Genomic DNA, 20,193 nt, shown 5'->3' with positions numbered 1-20,193 from the left:
CTGTATTCATCTTTATACTGCAAAAGTTCCAAGCAAACATTTTGATATGCATCAGGTTATAGCCACTGACCAATTAAAACTAAACACTACTTTGATGTTTTGCTTTCTGAGAATATCCAAGCCCATTAACTAAGCTTTCACTTATTAGGCATATGTTCCATTCTTCCACTTTGGCACTTTGAAATGCCAAGACATAAAAAAAAAAAAAAAAAAAAAACATTTTCTATTAGGATCCATTTTAAAACCAGATGAATTCTGCTTTCAGTGCAAAAGTATTAAACAAAACATTTAAACACTTCTACCTTCGTAATTACCGATTTGATATTGTGAATCATCACTCAGGTCAAGTAATTTTTAATGACCAAACAGTAATAACAGGTTATCAAATGGACAGACACTTTTAACAAGCATTCATTCTTCACATGTGGTTTCCTTCTGTCCTTTACATGCACAATGTTTGCATAAGTGCTTAGCAAAAATAGTTTTCTGAGTAATAAACATGTCCAATTCATGCGGAATAAAGAAATAATTTGAATACCTCCTACTTCATTTTTATTGCAGAATACATTATGAAAAATGTATCCAAAGCTTTCTACCACACTTTTCTTACTAACTTCTTTTTTATTCCAAAGACGTGTCTGGAGCATTTCTCCCCAGGCCTCTGCTGAAAATAGATTCTGTCTTAGTCAGACTTTCCTGGTCAACAAATGTTAAATAAATAAATGCATGCATTATCAATTTCCTTGACAGTAGTGAGTGGCACTTTTTCAGTTTTATTCTTAATGCACTGTTTCTGCATGCATAACTCTTTATGATTATTACTTTGCACAAAATTAGGATTAATTATAAAAGAATCATAGTAATAGCAATGAGCATCAGAAATTTCAAAAGACCTCCTCCCCATCCTGAAAACAAATTTAAGCACTCTAAGCTTCTTTATGTGACAATTCTGCAATCTTCCGAATGATTTCTAAGTGACTACAGATGTCATGTTCATTTTCTGGTTTAAACAAGCAGCATGCCTTCTGGATGAACATGCACATACCCCCCTTAGATGTGAGGGTGAAATCAAGTGCCATTTTGTTCTCCATCACAATGCTACGCTTGGCTGTCATTTCAGTGGTAATCAGTTTTACCAATGCAAAAGCTGCATCAGTCAACACCTTTAACAATTTACGTGTTGAGTAATGCAACACTTCAACAGCTCTAACAATTTACATGTGTTGAGTAATGCAACACTTTAACAGCTCTAACAATTTACATGTGTTGAGTAATGCAACACTTCAACAGCTCTAACAATTTACATGTGTTGAGTAATGCAACACTTTAACAGCTCTAACAATTTACATGTGTTGAGTAATGCAACACTTTAACAGCTCTAACAATTTAGATACGTTTCTCAATTCATAGATTCATTTTGTTGCCCCACTAGCAGGTAAAATACTTGCTCTGGAAAAGATATCATCACCCAAGTCTATATGGATTAGTCTTTTGAAAACATTCTGTCTAAATCATGATGACAAATACAAGTGTTTATCTCTTCAACTGCATTTTTAATGTCCTTTCTCTCCCTCATCTGGAAAATGTTGTGAATTATCCCACTGGGTAAAGTTTCTGTATGTCAAACAGCTACAATAACATATCAGTTGTAACAACATCCCAACCAGTCTGCTGGCAAATCAGTAAGCTTGGTTTCCACAAATGTTATGAAACTCACAGAACGTGGCCATGCCCTGTCCTCTAGCCTTATCGTATATTTATCAAGTAATATTACAGTAGCTCCACCAAACAGGGAGTTTTACATTTTTATCACAGCATGTATGTCTCTTTTACAGTTACTGATAATTGCAGTGGAATAGGTCTAGACAAGTATTATTTCTGCCATGTTTATTTGTAGCTAGCAAAATTGTCCCAAACACTGCTCCTACCTCTGTCTCTGTTGTTGGTGCTGGGAACAAAGGAATAGCCACATCATGTGCCATTGGTAAATGTGGACATACCTAACAGTGACTCCCATTTGTGGTCTTAGCAGATGTATACAGTGTGGTAGAAAAAGTATTACACACTTAGGTTGCCAGTTTGGTAATATTTGTTTAGTTTTAACAAAACATGCATTTTTTAAATGAACATTGTTCATTACTTACAGTACAGATAGCTGCTGGTAGAAGATGCAATAATGGAATGATGAGTACAACTTCAGCTGTTCTATTAATGAGTCTGTATGAATGTTGAGCTGGGTGAGAAATGTATTTAGTGCTGGATAACCAGATTGACTCTGAATAATTTTATAGGTGGTAAGAAACTGTGTGAAGGGCAGCACAGTGGCACGGAGGTTAGTGTTGTCACCTCACAGCAAGAGGTTCCCTGGTTCGATTCTTGGCTAGCTTGCCTTATGTACAGAGTCTGCATGCTCTCCCTGTGTTTGCATGGGTTTCCTCCCACATTCCAAAGACATGCATTAGGTGGACTGGATACTCTAAAATGGCCATAGGTTTGTGTGTGCTGTGTAAAAGAATGACTGTAGCAGTGCTAGATACCTGGTGGTGTAAACCTTGGCTCTAGATGACTGTCACTGAAGAAGTAACACCCCGGCCCCATATGCAAAAATGGGGAAAAGGAGTTGTGGAGGGAAGAAGCTGTTTATATGTTAGTTGATTGGGTAGTGTAAGTGCTATGAGAGGATTGGACGCCATGTTGCGTGGGGGTAGGAATTCTTCCTGCAGAAGATAGTTTAGTGATTGTTTTTGAATACATTTTTCATGTATTTTGGAGAAGGGGAATACATTTGCTGTAGGTCTAAAGTTAGTATTAGCTGTTGAATTTCCTCCTTTTTGTAGTGGGATAATATGTGATTTTTTTTTTCCAGAGAGAGGGAAGTTGAGATTCCTGAATTGGCCTTTTGAAAAGGATTGAGGCAGGATACACAATGCTATAGGTGGCTGTATTAAGGTACTCACTTGGAAGGTCATCTGCTAAAGTAGAACATGGCTTGTGTTTGAGTAGTTTTAAAAAGGATGTGGGCACAGGTTGAAGGTGAAAGTGGATGTGGTGACATGTGACTTTTGGTCAGGGTTGGAGTTGAATGTTGGGAATCCTTGATTAGGGATGCTATACTATCTATGAGTATGAGTAATAAGAGTTTAGTTCTAGTGCATTTTCAAGTAGTGAGACATTGGAAGAGGGGTCAGGCTTCACTTTTTGGCTGTGATAGAATGTTTCTTTGATGGTTGGCCAGATTTTTTTAGGGTTGCGTTTACTATTGTTCTGAAAGTTATGATAGTATATTGTTGTCTTCATTTTATTTGCTTTTTAGTATGGCTGAAGAAAATTCCCAAGATATCGTGGTGTTTTATATGTTTTTGCCATTCTTTCCACACTTTTTCTCTATCCTGCTTTAGCATTCTACTATTTTTGGAGAGCCAAATTGCATTACTGTAAAAATAGTAACTGCTTTTGTCCTTCTTTAATTTACATACTTCAGTAATGGGCTACATGTTCAATTATCTAAGCAGAAATATTTCCATTCAATAGTCCAGTCAATAGTACTTGATTTTCTGTACAAACAGAAAATGCTGCCACTAATGGACTATCTTTACTTTGAATGCAAGATCCATCAACAAATAAAAGCAACTCAGAATTTGGTAATGGGACATCCTTCAGATCTAATTTAGGATGAGGCATAATGTTAACCATGAACACACAATTGTGAGGCTCTCCATCATCTGCTGTAGGTGTTAAAGAAGCAGGATTAAGGGGGGGCATGTAACAGTCTACAGGGAGGGGTTATTAAGTAATGATATTTCATATTTTGACAATATAAAGGCTGACAAATACTTTATTTTTTGTTTTTAACGACAATGTTTCTATGGAACTGCCAAAAAAGTCTCATGCCTGAGAATTAGTGCAGCTTCCATTTCCATTAAATGTGCTGTCATGGCCACTTGAGGTTTGTACTAAAATAAGCAACAGAATAGGAAACATCTCTTTGAATAATTAAGTAGCCCAAGAGCGGAAGGGTTTGAAAGCAATTTTTTTTATTGATCAAAAGCCTGTTCATGATACTCTTGCCATAGCAGGGGTCAGGGGTATCTTTCTTCAGTAATTCTAACAGAGGCTTTACCACTTCTGCATAGTTCGAGATCCATTGACAACAGTAACCTGTCAGTCCCAAAAAAACTTGCAGCTGTTTTAAAGTTTTAGAGCATTGTACAGCTTGAATAGTAATAATGCCTGAGGGCAAACTTTGTCAAGATCCTTCTGAAATAAGAAGCTTAGGTCAAAAGAAAAATAATATATCCTGTCAGCAGCTAAAGTAGGAGTGAAAAGCTAAAAGCAGATCATCTGCATATTGTATATGGGTGGACCCACAGGGAAATTGAATTGTATCTTGCTGATTCTTCATTTCTCCGGAAAAAAGATAGGTGATTCTATATACTTTTCAGGTAACCTTGCCCATGTGTATTGTTGCCCTCTGAAAGAAAAAAACAAATTAATATTTACAGTTGGAGTGAATAAAGTTAGAAAAGAATGCAGTGGAAATATGAGTCAACAAAAAGGCTGTGACTGTCAGAGGAATAGAGCTTAGTATCGTAGCTGGTTTAGGCGCTATGGGAAAAGACGGCACTACTGTTGCATTCGCTGTTCTTAAATCTCGTACAGACCTATAAGCATCCTTACCTGCTTTCTTAACTGGTAAAATTAGCATTCTACATGGGCTTCTGTTAAGAACTATTTTCCTTGCTGGAGTATTGCAGAAATAACAGATTCAATTCATTAATCTGCCTCTGTTGATAAGGGATATTGGACTACCATCAGTAGAGACTCATAAGGCTTTAAAGTAACCCTGACTGGCTCTGCATCTTTTATGAGTCCTACATTTTTGTCGTGGTTAGTCTACAGCTGTGACAGAACTACTTTGAGTCTCTCTAGGTCCATTCTGATCTAAGTACTGCAAAGCATTTATCTTTATCTGAACAAATATTGGCTGAATACAGACCCAGTGAGGTGATGCTCATTTGGGGCATTCAAATAGACTCTGTCCAGAGTGCAAAACTTAACAGATTCAGAATGTCAGTATTTCCTACAGTGAAAACATGCTGATCTTGTAATGGACTTATTTGACTGGGGGCAGACTTTATCTCTGGGTACTCCAAAGGGATCGCTGAGACCCTATACATCTAACACAGTTTGAGGTAAGCAGGAGTCTTTTTGCATTAGAAGAAGTTATCACACATCAAGTTTTTCCTGTGTCTATGAAGAAAGGAAGATTAAAATTAGGCACTTTAGTATTAAGGATCTTCCTAGTCTAATGGTAACAAGTGAAATAGTTGTGTTTCCTGCTCATGGCTACCCTGTTTATCCTGCTGCCATATTGATGGCTGCCAAGCAGTACTCCAAGCTGAAGGCTGTTTCCCCACCTGTTGTGAGGCTTGAATATTATCCTGGTTCACTGGTTAAAGAGCAGATTTACTGTATGGAGAAAAGGGCATTCATTAATACAGTGTCCACTTTAGTCACAATTAAAAGAAGACTTGGTATGAGGTCCACGATGCATGTTTCAGTTTGAGCAACATAGTATAAGCCATGAAAACTGTCCAGGGGCTCAGTGCTGGAAGAATTTAAAGTTACCTCTACCTTCTCTTTTCCACCTGTAGCGCTCCCCTACCTTCAAATTAATTTAGCGCTGCTCTTTTTTCCCCTAATTATATTGTCTGCTGCATACTGTGCCTGATTAATGATTTCATGTACCCCAAACCAGGCTAATTTAAACAAACCATTTTATCTGTTCATGTATAGGTGGTAGCAGTCCTTCCACAAACACTGCTGACAGCCCACTGGCTGACTCACTGTCTCTGGATTCTGAGTGCCCTGAAAAAGCCTCAAATGCATCAATCATGTACTGCAGTACACATCAATAAATTAATTTTCCATTTATACAATAGCTTTGATTCATGCCCAGTTTGGTGTCTGACTGCATGCAACATTTATTGCCTTCAATAAATTTTCCCTAGCTGCTAAAAATCCTGTGGCTGTACGTTTTGAAGTAGTATTATAAATAGATGATTTTTTTCCATTTTTTTTTTTTTTTTTTTTTTTATATTTCAAGTGAGTTTGAACCTTCAAAACTGCTTGCAAATCAAAAAAATAAGGTTTTGCATTTGTACATGACCATCTAAAATCTTGGCATATCTGGCTGAATGTGTTTGGATTGAAGGAAGGGAATCTACAATAATTTGAAAATCTGTTGTGGTCTACAGGAGAACCAACCTTATGGTAGGCTCAGCATCACTGTCCCATGCTGCTATATGTTTAGGCACTTATCTCAAAGGGTGAATTTGAGTATCAGGTGACATAGTGTTAGTGGAGGTATCCTCATCAGAGGATGAGACAGAAGTTGATTCATCCTCTGAACTGTGTCTAGCTGAGTTCCATCTATATTCATTCACATCAATACGTACTGAAAATTGTGATACTAACCAGTTTAATTTCTTTACATCATTTGCTTTGCTAGAAATATTTTACCAAACCTTTTCAACTTGCCTACTTTCTACTCATAGAGATCTGCTTCTGTTTCTGATGATGAATCTTCAGGATGGGGTCATAAGTTCATATGTATATATTAGGCTAATGCTGGCGCAATAAAAGTTACTTGGGAGTTAGAAGTAAATGAATAAGGAGTAGAAAGTGCCTGCTTGAATTATATGTGCTCACAAGGGATGGAAGGCTATCTGTTTCTTAAAGCAGGATTCTGGCTGAGTTATCTTTACATTGTTTAACTGCATTAATAGATAAACTCCCCAAGTGCTGCATTAATTCTCTGCAGCTCCTTTCTGCAATGTAATAACTATTGCGTTAGCTGCCTCCAGCTGAGCTTTTAACTTCAAAGAATTAAGTTTTAAACTTTACAGATTTCTTTTCCTTATTTTAAGATTCCGCTTGCAAGTCATTAACAGCTGGCTAACAAGAGGCAGGTACTTTGTTTTCTAGCTGTTTAAGTTTCAAAGATTTTTTAAAATAACCTTATCAAAATTTTTACCTTTAGGGAACTGCAATGCATTTTTAGTGAGCTCAGACCATTTCTCCAAATTGTTACAGCTGTCTTGTCCATATTTATGAAACATATGCTTGGCTGAAGTCATTGACTCCAGATCTTTCAATAATCTTACATGCACATCCATTGTAAAATCAAAACAATGGAAACATACCCACTTTCATACAATAGATCCAGCTCTCATACAATAAAACCCACACTCAAACAGGAAATCATTTTACTGCACAAAAATCATTTAACAAAAAGACTTGCCTGCAGTGGTTTCAAACTCTGCTGAAGGTGCAAAAATTATAACTGAGAGCTGACACAAAAGAAATACACCAGACAGAAAACTGTTAGTGATGGGCCCAAAAAGTGATTTCTGCTGTAGCAATTCCCATACAGCTCAAAATCTGTCTCAAATGACAATGGTTGTTAAACTACAAAATAAATTCATATGACACAATTCAGCAGAGTTGAACCATCTTATTTATTGTAAAAGACCACATGTATATAGCAGACTAAGTAATCAAGGTCTTGTCTCCTTAAACAAAGAAATTAGTTATTTTTATGTTGTAAAAGCTCTGAGCAAACATTTTGTTATCTTTCATGATATAGACACTGAACAAATAAAACAAAACACATCTGTGCTGTTTTGCTTGTTGATAATATGCAGACCCCTTGTCTAAGCTTTCCCATATAAGTCATAAGTTCCATTCTTTCACGTTTGCAATAGCAAATGCCAAGACATTGACAAAATAAAAATCGACCTATGCTGTTTGGATCCATTTTAAAAATAGATGGACTTCACTTTCAATGAAAACGTATTCTACAATAACACTTCTCACTCTTATGATCTTAGTTTCCCCTTATGCCTCCACTTCCCTTCATTCTCTTCCACCTGGGTAAATAAATACATAAGCTACAGTCAAAATGAAAAGAAACCTATACGTAATGAACATAAAAGTGTTTTTATTCCCGTCAGCATATTATTAGCCTGACAGACCCTCCCCAGAGACTCACCCTCCTTAACAGTAAATTTGTGCAACAGTAGATGTACATTCCTTCAAATTTCCTTAGCTTCAGCACATATTTTGTCCCCATCCTGTATTTGAAAGGATACAAATTCTTAAGAATGTTAATAATAGCTTGTGACCCCTCAGTTAGAAACCATCATTTGATGGTATGTATAATATAATCTTGCCACCACCTTACATTTTAAACATTAGCTTATAGAAATTAGTATGAATAGTTATCAGCATTTAAAAAGCATAGTTAGTAATCCATTTATAATGAAAGGAATATTGATGTTATGGTTGCCACCTGTCAGGAAAAGTTCCTGACAGTCAGGAAATCAGAATCTATATCAGAAAATCTAGAAAGCATGGTCTCTTCTTAGGAAATTCAGTTATGGTGAGTCATTGAAAGACCTTCTGAATCATTCTGAGAACATACAGAATCCTGAGGTATGTTTCCTAAAATGTTTACTGATTCACTTGGATTTCTTATTTGCATTCAGATTCTGCGTAAACACATTCATTGTTATGGTTCATGCTTATATACATATGTATGCTGGGGGGAGGGTGGTTTGATCCATCCATCAATCCATCCTCGACCCCTTTTCCCATTTTGCACATGGGATCAGGGTGTCACTTCTGTGGGAGGGTTTTGATATGTATATAAATGTGCATAAGAGTAACACATTGGCCATACTTTCTCTGACTTTCCATCACAGTCAGATATCAGCACTGCACACAATAAGTGGCTATGTTGGGTGGTCTGTGTAAGATGTGGGGAAAAGGAACATGTTGGTTTACTAGCACAGTGAGTAGTGCTGCCATCTAGTAGTGCTTTTCTCTTTGAGTTCTTGGCTGTACCTCCATCGGTATTGAGTATGCATGTCCTCCCTGTCCCTGTGTGGGATTTATTCAGCTGAACTTATATCCTCCAACACCCCAAATGCATGTCATAGGGGAATTAATGTTCTTCCATGTTACCAACATTGTGTGTTGTGTGTGTTTTAAAAAGTAACATTGATGGGTTTATATAGTAGCCAAAAAAATAATAAGATGGAAAATGCATCGCAGATCATCTGGACTTTAAGAGCTTCTGGGGACTGTCATTCCTGGCTATAAAAGTAGCTTATTGCTTATCTCTACATGGGAACCCACTTAGTCTGAAGCTGATATTTTGACCACTCAGAGATGGGCACAGATTGCTATAGTTAGTGTAGTGGCTGGGAATACTGTGGACATTATTTCTTTAATTTTCTGCACAGTTAAACTTCAAAGGTGTGCAATTAAGATCATTCTAGCTTGTGCACTGGTTGGGGCAATGTGGCAATTACTTCTTCAACTTTTCGCAAAAATCACACCTTAGAAGTAGGCAAAAAAGGTTACTATAACTTGTATATAGCCAGTGTAGTGTGTAGGAACAACAAGTTGGAATGAATTAATGTGTGCATGTTTTTTTTTTTTTTCACTTTCTTCACAATTGAAATCTAATGTATATACAGGTGGGAGTCTTCTGGGAGTAGGGGATGGGGCGCATGCTACAACTGTACAGCCAGTAGCAACAGGTTTAAATATATTCTCGTGCTGTATTTGTATTTAAGCGTTTGTCATAGTTCGATTTCAAAAAGGTATGCAGAAGGTGTCTGTCTTTTGGGGTTAGGGCTGAGGATGCATGCCGTGACAGCTGTAACTTAAAATGTACGAGTATGGTCATTTGTCCTTTCATTCCATCCCAGTTTAAGAACAGATGGTGTACACAGAAAGTGGCAATGTATTTTGGGTTACAGAGGAAGGCAGTCATCCCAGATATGACATGTTCAAGCATTTTATTTTCAGTTTGTGGGTAAATACAATTCATTTTTTTGGTAACTGCTGTGTCATAGGCCTTGAACATTAAACCCTGTACGTAATTTTATCTCTTCTACGACAGAAAAAAGTGAGTTTATTTCCTTAGAAATAATTTTTTCAAGTTATCTTTGGACCAAAGGGCTGGGGAAATAGCTCTAAAATGCACCTCAGAGAATTTAAAACCCCAAAAATTCTGGTGGCCTGGTGCCCCCAAGACCAGACACCAGCTTAATTAAATTCTTTCCTATACAGTAGTTACAGTACATTTTTGGCCAGTTAATATGTGCTAATAGCATTTAGCAAAACACAAACAAGGCAAAGTGTTAGAAATTAAAAGTAGTCTGGTAGAATGACAAGGAAAGGATGGGAGGAAAGCAGGAGAGCAATGACGTGTGTGCCATGTTGACAGTAGACAGCAAGGTGGGGAGTGCCATGGGATACTTTGCTTACTGCTTCATATCATATAAAGCTGCCCATACATTCAGTACTTATGGCATTTAAAAATAAAAATTGCTGCATCTGATTGTGGCTTCCTCAATAGGGGTGTGGCTGCCTTCAGGCAAGGGCCATGTTTTCATAATGCAAGGGGTGTGGCTTATTTATCAGGAAATGGAACATTGCAAAAGTGGCAACCCTAATTAATGCATGCACTGATAATATTTCCATACATGCCTTAGAAATCCCATTATAACAGCTCTTGCTCTGTGGAATCTGCAGGAAAAAAGAAACTGTTAGAACATTACATACACATGTCAACAAAGAAGTTATCAAACATGATTACTTAATATATACGTAAAATACAGATAGGTACAGCTAACATGTATGTCCCTCTGACCAAAATTACTGCAGAATTCAGCTACATATCTTATCAAATCTATTAATGTTTACAATGGAAAACTCACATAAGCTACACTAAATATTCTGCCATATTGTATGCTCCCATCTAATCCTTCAAGTCCCTTTCCAGTTCAGTAGTATTCATCTACAGTATCCAATGATCTAGAGAGTAAATCCAGCCTTAATTTTCTACTTGTGTGTCTGGATTTCCCTGATGAATCTCCCCAGGTCTTTGTACTTTGAAGAGAATCTGTGTCTTTGCTCAGTTTCCATCCTATAGGCAGTTACTTTCCTCTTCTTTCTGATCCAGACGGCTTCTCTTTACCACTTTTTGGGGGGCTTTAGTATTTAAAACATCACTATTAAAGACCTTTGTCCATCCCTACAAAATTTGCACTTCGTGAGGAGTGGACCCTGCACATCTGTATCCTTCTGCATGGAGTCAAGATCATTTGCGTGAACAGCTGTCACTGGAACATAAATGTTTTGGGAGGTGCTTTTGTATTGCAAGAGGCCCTATACCTTTTCTTTTGAATAAGGTCCCATGCCATCTCCTTCTGTGAAATCTGTTCCTACAGTCCCATACATTCTTCCTTCACTTTCTTTATAAAATCTTCTGCCCATCCAGCTCAACTGATAATTTTGCTGGATATGATAGCACCATTTGGCAGCCCAGTTGTGTAGGTTCTTGTTTGTATTTGTAACATCTTTTGTCCTAGTCCTAAGAGATATTGCGAATGATGCAAACATTAGCTTGAACTTACCGTAAAGGACTCCTCAATGGCTGATACCATCGTTAGGCTCCAGTCCGTTGTCCAAGCAGAGTACAAAGCAGCTACAGTACAGTAAGGTACTGTTCTACTGGAGAGAAACAGTCGATTTAAAATATGTTAAATACTGTATTGATGTTTATTCATAGCAGGGACAGTAAATAGGTAGAAAAAGGACAGAGAAGTTGAGCATTTAATAACAGAATCTCACCTTCACACTTTTAGAATACACTTTATGGAGAATAACACCATAAGTGTATGCTGAGAAGATGATGTTGGGAGGAGTGTCTGACATATCTGTGCACTTGCATCCTGGAATAAAGTTGTCTTCAGACTGATAGTTGAAGGAAGACAGCAGTAAGTTGGTTCACACTACCATGAGTCTGCACACACACACACACACACACACACACACACACACACACACACACACACACACACACACACACACACACACACACAGATTGTTTTGAGACTAGAACCCCTACCTATCTGATTACAGGACCTAGAAAACACAGTACCTAATGCTAACACCACCTTAGAAGTCTAATTTTAACAGTGTCAGAGTGCATGCTATAGAGGATGATATCATCATACTGTCACAGGTGACATATACTGTTATTAAATAGTAAACATTTTTTAACATTAACAGATTGACTTGAATTGTTTTTGAATTGCTTGGTCAATGTGGTCACTGCCATTTCATATATATCATGTTTGGAGTTTGGCGGATTCACATACGGTTATGAGACTTGGGTTCAAAGCCAGGATTTGTGATACGATTGTCTGAGAGCAGTTTGCAAAAGTACTTATAAATGCATCCTGGCAACCTAGACCAAATAAGCTGTCATGAATGCATTTTGCAGAAGTGAGATAGACATATATCTGTTTTTCAGGATGCTGTGTAGATTAAACACATGCACGTATGCACATGCACACATGCACATGCGCAAATGCACACACACACACACACACACACACACACACACACACACACACACACACACACAAACACACACACATCACACATATCACACACATACGCACACACACAATTGGGAAACACTAGTAGTGCAGTGATGGAGTTATATGTCTTCATATTCAGATGAAGGTTTGTCCACAGTAATACAAGTTACTGACAGTTTCAGTGGGATATGATTATGCATGCCGATGTCCACTGTCACTATAAACCCATGGCAAGTGTAACAATTCAATTAAGCTATGCAATTCTACAGTCAGTTTGAGATTGGTCCAAGTATTGATATATCATCTGTAAGTGTATTGCTGCAGGGCACACATGAATATCAGAAAGTATGCATTCAGTCAAACACAAATTTCACTGCCCTTCTCTTGTGATTATGAATGCATTTCCATATATTGGAAGATTACAGCCTGATAACCAGAGTTAGACATATTACACCTCACTTCAAAAAGTGCATCGTTGAGAAGCTGATTTATTAGCTCATTTGTGATTTGAATTTTGGGAATTTGAATTAGACTTGTGAAGTAACTGTGTCCACAGCTGCTCATTACCACATTAAGAAATGATGTGAGAATGCATCAGGAATTGAACCTTTGATGCCGTGGGTAAAATAATCTTCAGTCAATTGATTTATGTTTACACACACACACACACACACACACACACACACACACACACACACACACACACACACACACACACACACACACACACACACACAGATTGTTGTGAGACTAGAACCCCTACCTATCTGATTACAGGACCTAGAAAACACAGTATCTAATGCTAACACCACCTTAGAAGTCTAATTTTAACAGTGTCAGAGTGCATGCTATAAAGGATGATATCATCATACTGTCACAGGTGACATATACTGTTATTAAATAGTAAACATTTTTTAACATTGACAGATTGACTTGAATTGTTTTTGAATTGCTTGGTCAATGTGGTCCCTGCCATTTCATATATATCATGTTTGGAGTTTGGCGGATTCGCATACGGTTATGAGACTTGGGTTCAAAGCCAGGATTTGCGATACGATTGTCTGAGAGCAGTTTGCAAAAGTACTTATAAATGCATCCTGGCAACCTAGGCCAAATAAGCTGTCATGAATGCATACTGCAGAAGTGGGATAGACATATATCTGTTTTTCAGGATGTTGTGTAGATTAAACACATGCACGTATGCACATGCGCACATGCACATGCGCACGTGCACACACACACACACACACACACACACACACACACACACACACACACACACACACACACACACACACACACACACATCACATCACACACACACAATTGGGAAACACTAGTAGTGCAGTGATGGAGTTATGTGTCTTCATATTCAGATGAAGGTTTGTCCACAGTAATACAAGTTACTGACAGTTTCAGTGGGATATGATTATGCATGCCGATGTCCACTCTCACTATAAACCCATGGCAAATGTAACAATTCAATTAAGCTATGCAATTCTAAAGTCGGTTTGAGATTGGTCCAAGTATTGATATATCATCTGTAAGTGTATTGCTGCAGGGCACACATGAATATCAGAAAGTATGCATTCAGTCAAACACAAATTTCACTGCCCTTCTCTTCTGATTATGAATGCATTTCCATATATTGGAAGATTACAGTCTGATAACCAGAGTTAGACATATTACACCTCACTTCAAAAACTGCATCACTGAGAAGCTGATTTATTAGCTCATTTGTGATTTGAATTTTGGGAATTTGAATTAGACTTGTGAAGTAGCTGTGTCCACTAGTGCTCATTACCATATTAAGAAATGATGTGAGATGCATCAGGAATTGAACCTTTGATGCTGTGGGCAAAATAATCTTCAGTCAAGTGATTTATGTTTGCACTCCACATAGGAAGTTGATCTGTATTATATCCAGCAGTCTAACAGCTGTCAAAGTACCTGTTAGAAAGTAGTGACTTTAGTCTGTTTTAACTATGTGTTCCTCTAGTGCAGTGAGTTTAAGCAGTATTGTATGGCGATAACCAGATTAGTGCAATTGATGGCAAAAACTCAGCAGGTTTTGACATAGATCATCAACCTCCATTAACTGCTGCTCGGCATTGATGCTGAATGCCAAACTCCACTCAGATGCAGAGGACAAATATTGAAGGCTTTTTTTATTGGCCATTTCTGGCCATGTGTGTTGTGTGTGATTCTATTTTTTTATCAGATAAAACATGTGAAAATGGGGGAAACAATACAGGCAATTGTAAGATGGGAATGAGCTAGAACCTTAGATATCCACTTCTTCACCGCATAATGTACACAGGTAGATAAAATTTGATGAATTTGGTCTGCTGCCACAACACAAATGTGTAGCAACAATGCAATGATGTTGTATAACCCACTGGACCAAATCAAGTGTGTCAAGAATAGACATATGCGAAGTGGAAAGCTATGTATTGTACGTATGGGACATTTTTTTTTCCTGTGGGACAGGTGGCCATTGTTTTTCCTTTGTTTTGTTTCAAAAAGAGAGGAATCTTGGGAATGGCACCTAGGAATGTGAGGGTCAAATAGGTAGGGTAAGTTAAGAAGCAGGTGCAGACAAACAGGACACGCAAGACACACACAGGGATGGCGATTGACACATAAAGATTGGGGGACATCATGACTGGGGATAGGTAGGGCTGCATCTGAGGCACATGCCCATTGAGTGTGGGAACAGTGAGAATCTAGTCCTCACCCTCAGAAGTGTCATCGCTGCCCCCCTTCCTCAGTTGTCTGTAAAACTGCTTGACATGGGTGTCTTTTTATTTTTTTATTTTTGGGAGCACCTTCTCCGTTCGGCTGACAAGGGGAACAAGGCCACTCTCTATCAGAGAGTTTATGAAACAGTAATGATGATGTGAAACTTGATAGTGATCTTTGGAATGTATGATGCTATACCAGATCACACTTTGTCCACTGGTCAACACTGAAAGTCTCTATGGCTTGGCTTTTAGGCCTTGACTTTTGAAGGATTAATGGGATGACCTGGCGCATATCTTTTGGGGACTTACTGCTAAAAGTAATTTGTACAAGCTGGGATTCAAAACTATGTAAATGAAAATGCATACATTTCCAAACAAGTGATTATTTCTCATTGCCACAGAAGTGGTTATCAACCATGGTCATTACAGATATATAGCTTAAAGGGTGACTAGTCCTATACTTCAATTAGGCCCTTAGGAGTATGGCATTAAAAATCCTGGCTCATGCATTCTCAGCTGTGATACAGGACTAATGTCTAACAATTTATTGGAAATAGATAGACTTGCATGACTTTAGTAATAGAGTTTGGAATTATGATACATACTTCACAATATAGTCTGTTTTACAGCTATAATTGGGTTATGGGAGGGGGTCAAAATGAAAATCAGTTAACCACTGTGTCCATCAGAGATATGCAACTGCATTTTTTAATACATAGTCATCATTTTCATGCTAAACCAGTTAAACACATAATCAACTGGGGTTCATATGTCAATCATTAATGAGTTATGATACCTACAAAAAGTATGTGTATGCAAGTAATAATGATAACTTTCTCTCAACTAACCTACTATGCATAGCCATCGGTATGAATTATTACCTTTAATATCAAAGTTTTGGGAGAAATGACAGTGGGACACCCTTATTAAAGTGCAGAGTCTACTGGATTTGAACCCTGGCTTTCCTGTGTTATGATAATAAATTCACTGCATTTAAACCTGGTGCCATATGGAAAGCTAAGCAACTGGTGTATTTTTTTCACACCAATGTATCACCACAGAGCCTGTTTGTGCAGAGGAAGCTGCACCAAATTAAATTTTTCACTTTTGTCCTTAAGCTGTGAACCATGTTTGCACTCAGGTAGGCAACATGCAAAAAGAAAAGGCAAAACAGAACACATATTACTTGTGTAAGACTACTTATTATGACCCCGTTACTAAAAATATCTACTGTGGGACTCAAACCCTACTTTATCTCTGTCTCTCTTTTTTAGCTCACTGAATTTATACCTTATGCTATAAAGACTGTCAGCAAACCAGTGGAATATCTGTAGCTATTACCAACCATGATGCTGACTGCTGCACAATACTACTACACTTTTTCTTTAAACAGTGAACCGTGTTTGTGCTATGCCACGCACCACATACACGTTAAAGGCAAAATAAAACAAAAATTAAAAAAAAGATATTAAAAAGGGAAACAAACGTTAAACAATTAGTGAGCTTTGGATTTGAACCATCAGACTATTGGACTTATAGAACACACTTGTATTGAATTATCTCTTTTTGCCAATGTCACAACTTTGCAGCAACACTGAATTAATGTGCATTCATGTAGTTCCCATTTCATATCCAGGATTAAGCAATTCATACAATTAAACATTCTCAGTTGATTACAATTGTACAGCCAGAAAATTCCATGTACTCACAAACACTGTTTACTGCTATCCCAAAGCACCTGACATTTCAAACAAATGGCCATATCTTTCAAAATATCGCCCACCCCCCCCTTGCAGTATATAAAAGCAGACATCATTTTCAGCAGTTCCCTCTAAAACTATTAAAGATATTGTTTTTAGACGTTCAGTCTTCTCGGTAAGCAAGTTATGTACTTGTTGTTAGAGGCATTAATTTAGACAATAATATGGCCAGAAAAAAGTAACTGTTTCTGAGTGATACAAACAACACTTGTACTCTGTAGAGTAGAAAGTGTATGCCAGATCACACTCTTGGTTAAATGTACATGTGTACATAACATATTTAGTGGAATGAGTGATCACACAGTATTTAATCTGCCTTCTCAAATCCTTCCCTTATTTCTGCTTTAGCATTAGACATGCAGTCTTGAGTGTATATTCTCTCATTTTTCTTTCAAGGTGTGATAGAAATACATGACAATGAAAAACAGTTTTCAGCAATGGCAAGAAACTGTGATGTTACCCAAAGTAATATACATGCAAGGTATTTTGTTTTGTTTAAAAGCTCACTGAAGCTAGTTACACACTTTGTAAGTGTATCCTGACTGACACGCCTACTTCAGAAATGGTGTCTGTGAATTACTGTGTTTTGCTTCAGTCAGACTAATCATTCACAGCTGCAAGCCATTGGCACCTAGCAATGGTGTAGAGACTGCACTATGTTTTACATCTGATACACAAAGTCAGAAGTTTGATATTCAGCACTTCTAATGAGTTCATGAAAGAAGTACAAAAATGGATGGTAATAAGTCTGAATTATGGTCGTAAAGTAATATGAAAGAGTATGGAGGTAGTAGTATCCGATGGTCTAAAAATAAACAAGTAACGTGATACACCGGTAAGCTGGTTACTACTGCTATATAGAAATAGAGACATCATCAGCTAAAACAAAAAGTTATTCTTCGTAGGGAGCTGGTAAGAAAAAAATAATATAATTTATGCCATTTGTAAGAAATTATTTTTCAGAACTATTGACATGATTAACTAAATGCATAGTTACCACCAGAAAACTATGAAATAAAGACTGCCAAGTTACCAAGTATCATTACTGGGTGGCACAGTGGTTAGCATTGTCTCTTCACAGCAAGAGGTTCTCTGGTTTGATTCTTGGCTGGGGTGTCTTTGGTCCAGAGTCTACATGTCCTCCCTGCATTTGCATGGATTTATTCCCATGTTCCAAATACATACATCTGGAGAGCTTCTCCCCAAGTCTCTACTGAAAATGGGCTCTGTCCCAGTTGGACTTTCCTGGTAAACAAATGATAAATAAAACAGTCATTGCTGTTTCAAAAACCCATTCTTCTTTGTCTGGCAATGTCTCTCTTTCTTTACCATCACACACATGTTGTTGGCATGGTTGTGCATGTTTGCATGCTGGTCTTAAAACTTGAGGTCACAATTCAGTGACAAAGCATTGCTACAGTTGTTGAAGGACCTCTGCAGACATGGCAAAAAATGAAGATGATGATGTCAAGTTCAGGGTGGATAGGTGGGGTGTGGAGGAGTCCAAAATCCTTGTTGCACTCCTTTCAGTCCGAATTCATCAAATTTTGTCTACCTCTGTACATTACTATGGTGAAGAAGTGAATATCTATGCTTCTCTCCCAATCTTCCTTACAAAAGCTATTCATTCTCTTTTGTTTTCCCTTTGCTTGCCTCCCCATTTTAACACACTCCTATCAACCTGATTTTCAGACATTTAATCTAGCCAAAAATAGAATCTCATGCAGCACACATGCCCAGAATTTGCCCATAAAAAGGCCTACAATTGTTTTTCTCTGCATTTGCATGAAGTTTGTGATTGTGCACCAATGCGAGAGGAAGGGAATCTGTTCATTACCTATGGCAAAACCTGGTGAGTTTTTGCCATTGGCTGTACTAGTCCAGTTATCTCCACACAATATTGTTTAAACTCGCAGCAGTAGGGGAACACAGAGTTAAAGCAGGGTAAAGGTGCTACTTTGAAACAGTTATTCTGACAGTTCTTAAATTGCTAGATGTAACAAAGTATTACTTTCTATGTGGAGTGTTGACATCATTGACTTGACTGAAGATTTTTTTTGCCCATAGCAGGAAGGTTCTATTCCAGATGCATCTTACATCATTTCTTGCTGTGATGTTAAATGTGTATGAAATGTTTAATTACCTCCATCTTAACATTTGCCACAGTTATGACTTCTCATGGAGATATATTGAATACTGGCCAAAAAAGAATATTGAAGTGACATCTTTCTACATAACTATGAGATATTTATCCAGCCTTATTCTGCTTGTCATAAAACTGTTGTCCGTCTCCTAACCCTTCTTTACCCCTGTGTCAGTCATTTCATGCTACAGGGAATGGCAGGTCAATAATGAGAACAGACCAAAAATATGGACATGAATGGCCCATTATACCAAACATTGTTATGCATATGCTCATCTCTCCTTGTATGCACCCCTTCAGTCCCACGCCTCTCTGCGTGTGTGTATTTATTAGACTGATGCATGTACAGGTCATCTTATGATTCTGCATGCTGTCACAACTCTGCTGATGGATAATGCCAACATGTTACCTTGGTTCAATAGGTTATTGGTGCTCTTGTAGTGTGAAGGTTTCAAAATCTGCTGTAGGATTCCTTTTGTGACATGTTCAGATGATGGTCAGACGTATAAATGTACATTTGCAACTTGCCAAGCCTTATAGCACAGCAGTAGGTGATGCTGTCAAAGACTGTTTTCAGAGGTCTCTTCCCTTGTATCTGTTGCCTATCCATCTGTCTACACCTTCTCCTATATACATGTGAAACATGTGCCTATCAAGTAAACTGCAAGGTGGGTTACAATTGATATAACTTAAAAATCCATTCCTACATGGCATCATTATATTTTAGATGTCCTGCATTGTGTTCAAACAATTGTATATGCATGTATTAATGTTTGTCCCGCGATATCTCTATCTTTATTTCAAGCAATTCATGTTACAGAACAGGACATAGTCTGAGAAGACATGTCATATGGACATACCATTATGATGTTCATGAATGTGTCAGGAAATTTCCTCCCACAGCCTCTAATTCTCTACAGCCCTGTGTCTGTCATCATCACCTCCTCTGTCTCATCAGAATATGCTGTATCATCTTTAGTAGGATGATGGATGAAATGTTCATCTAATATGATGTGGAAATTCCCCTTACTCTGATGAAGCATGCTGCACACACTTTTCAAAATATCTGGACCTACACAAAC

At 37.7% G+C, this 20,193-nt stretch overlaps 1 protein-coding gene across 1 annotated transcript in view; it reads left to right on the top strand.

Annotated features, from left to right (window-relative positions):
- Nucleotides 1-20,193, top strand: part of LOC122796967 (cadherin-12-like) — a 2,443,257-nt gene that overhangs the window by 1,474,828 nt on the left and 948,236 nt on the right. The window lies entirely within an intron of this gene.

Source organism: Protopterus annectens, chromosome 3.part0 (genome assembly GCF_019279795.1).
Source record: "Protopterus annectens isolate FY-2018-M chromosome 3.part0, PAN1.0, whole genome shotgun sequence".
NCBI lineage: Eukaryota > Metazoa > Chordata > Ceratodontiformes > Protopteridae > Protopterus > Protopterus annectens.
This window is presented reverse-complemented; position numbering and strand designations above follow the sequence as displayed.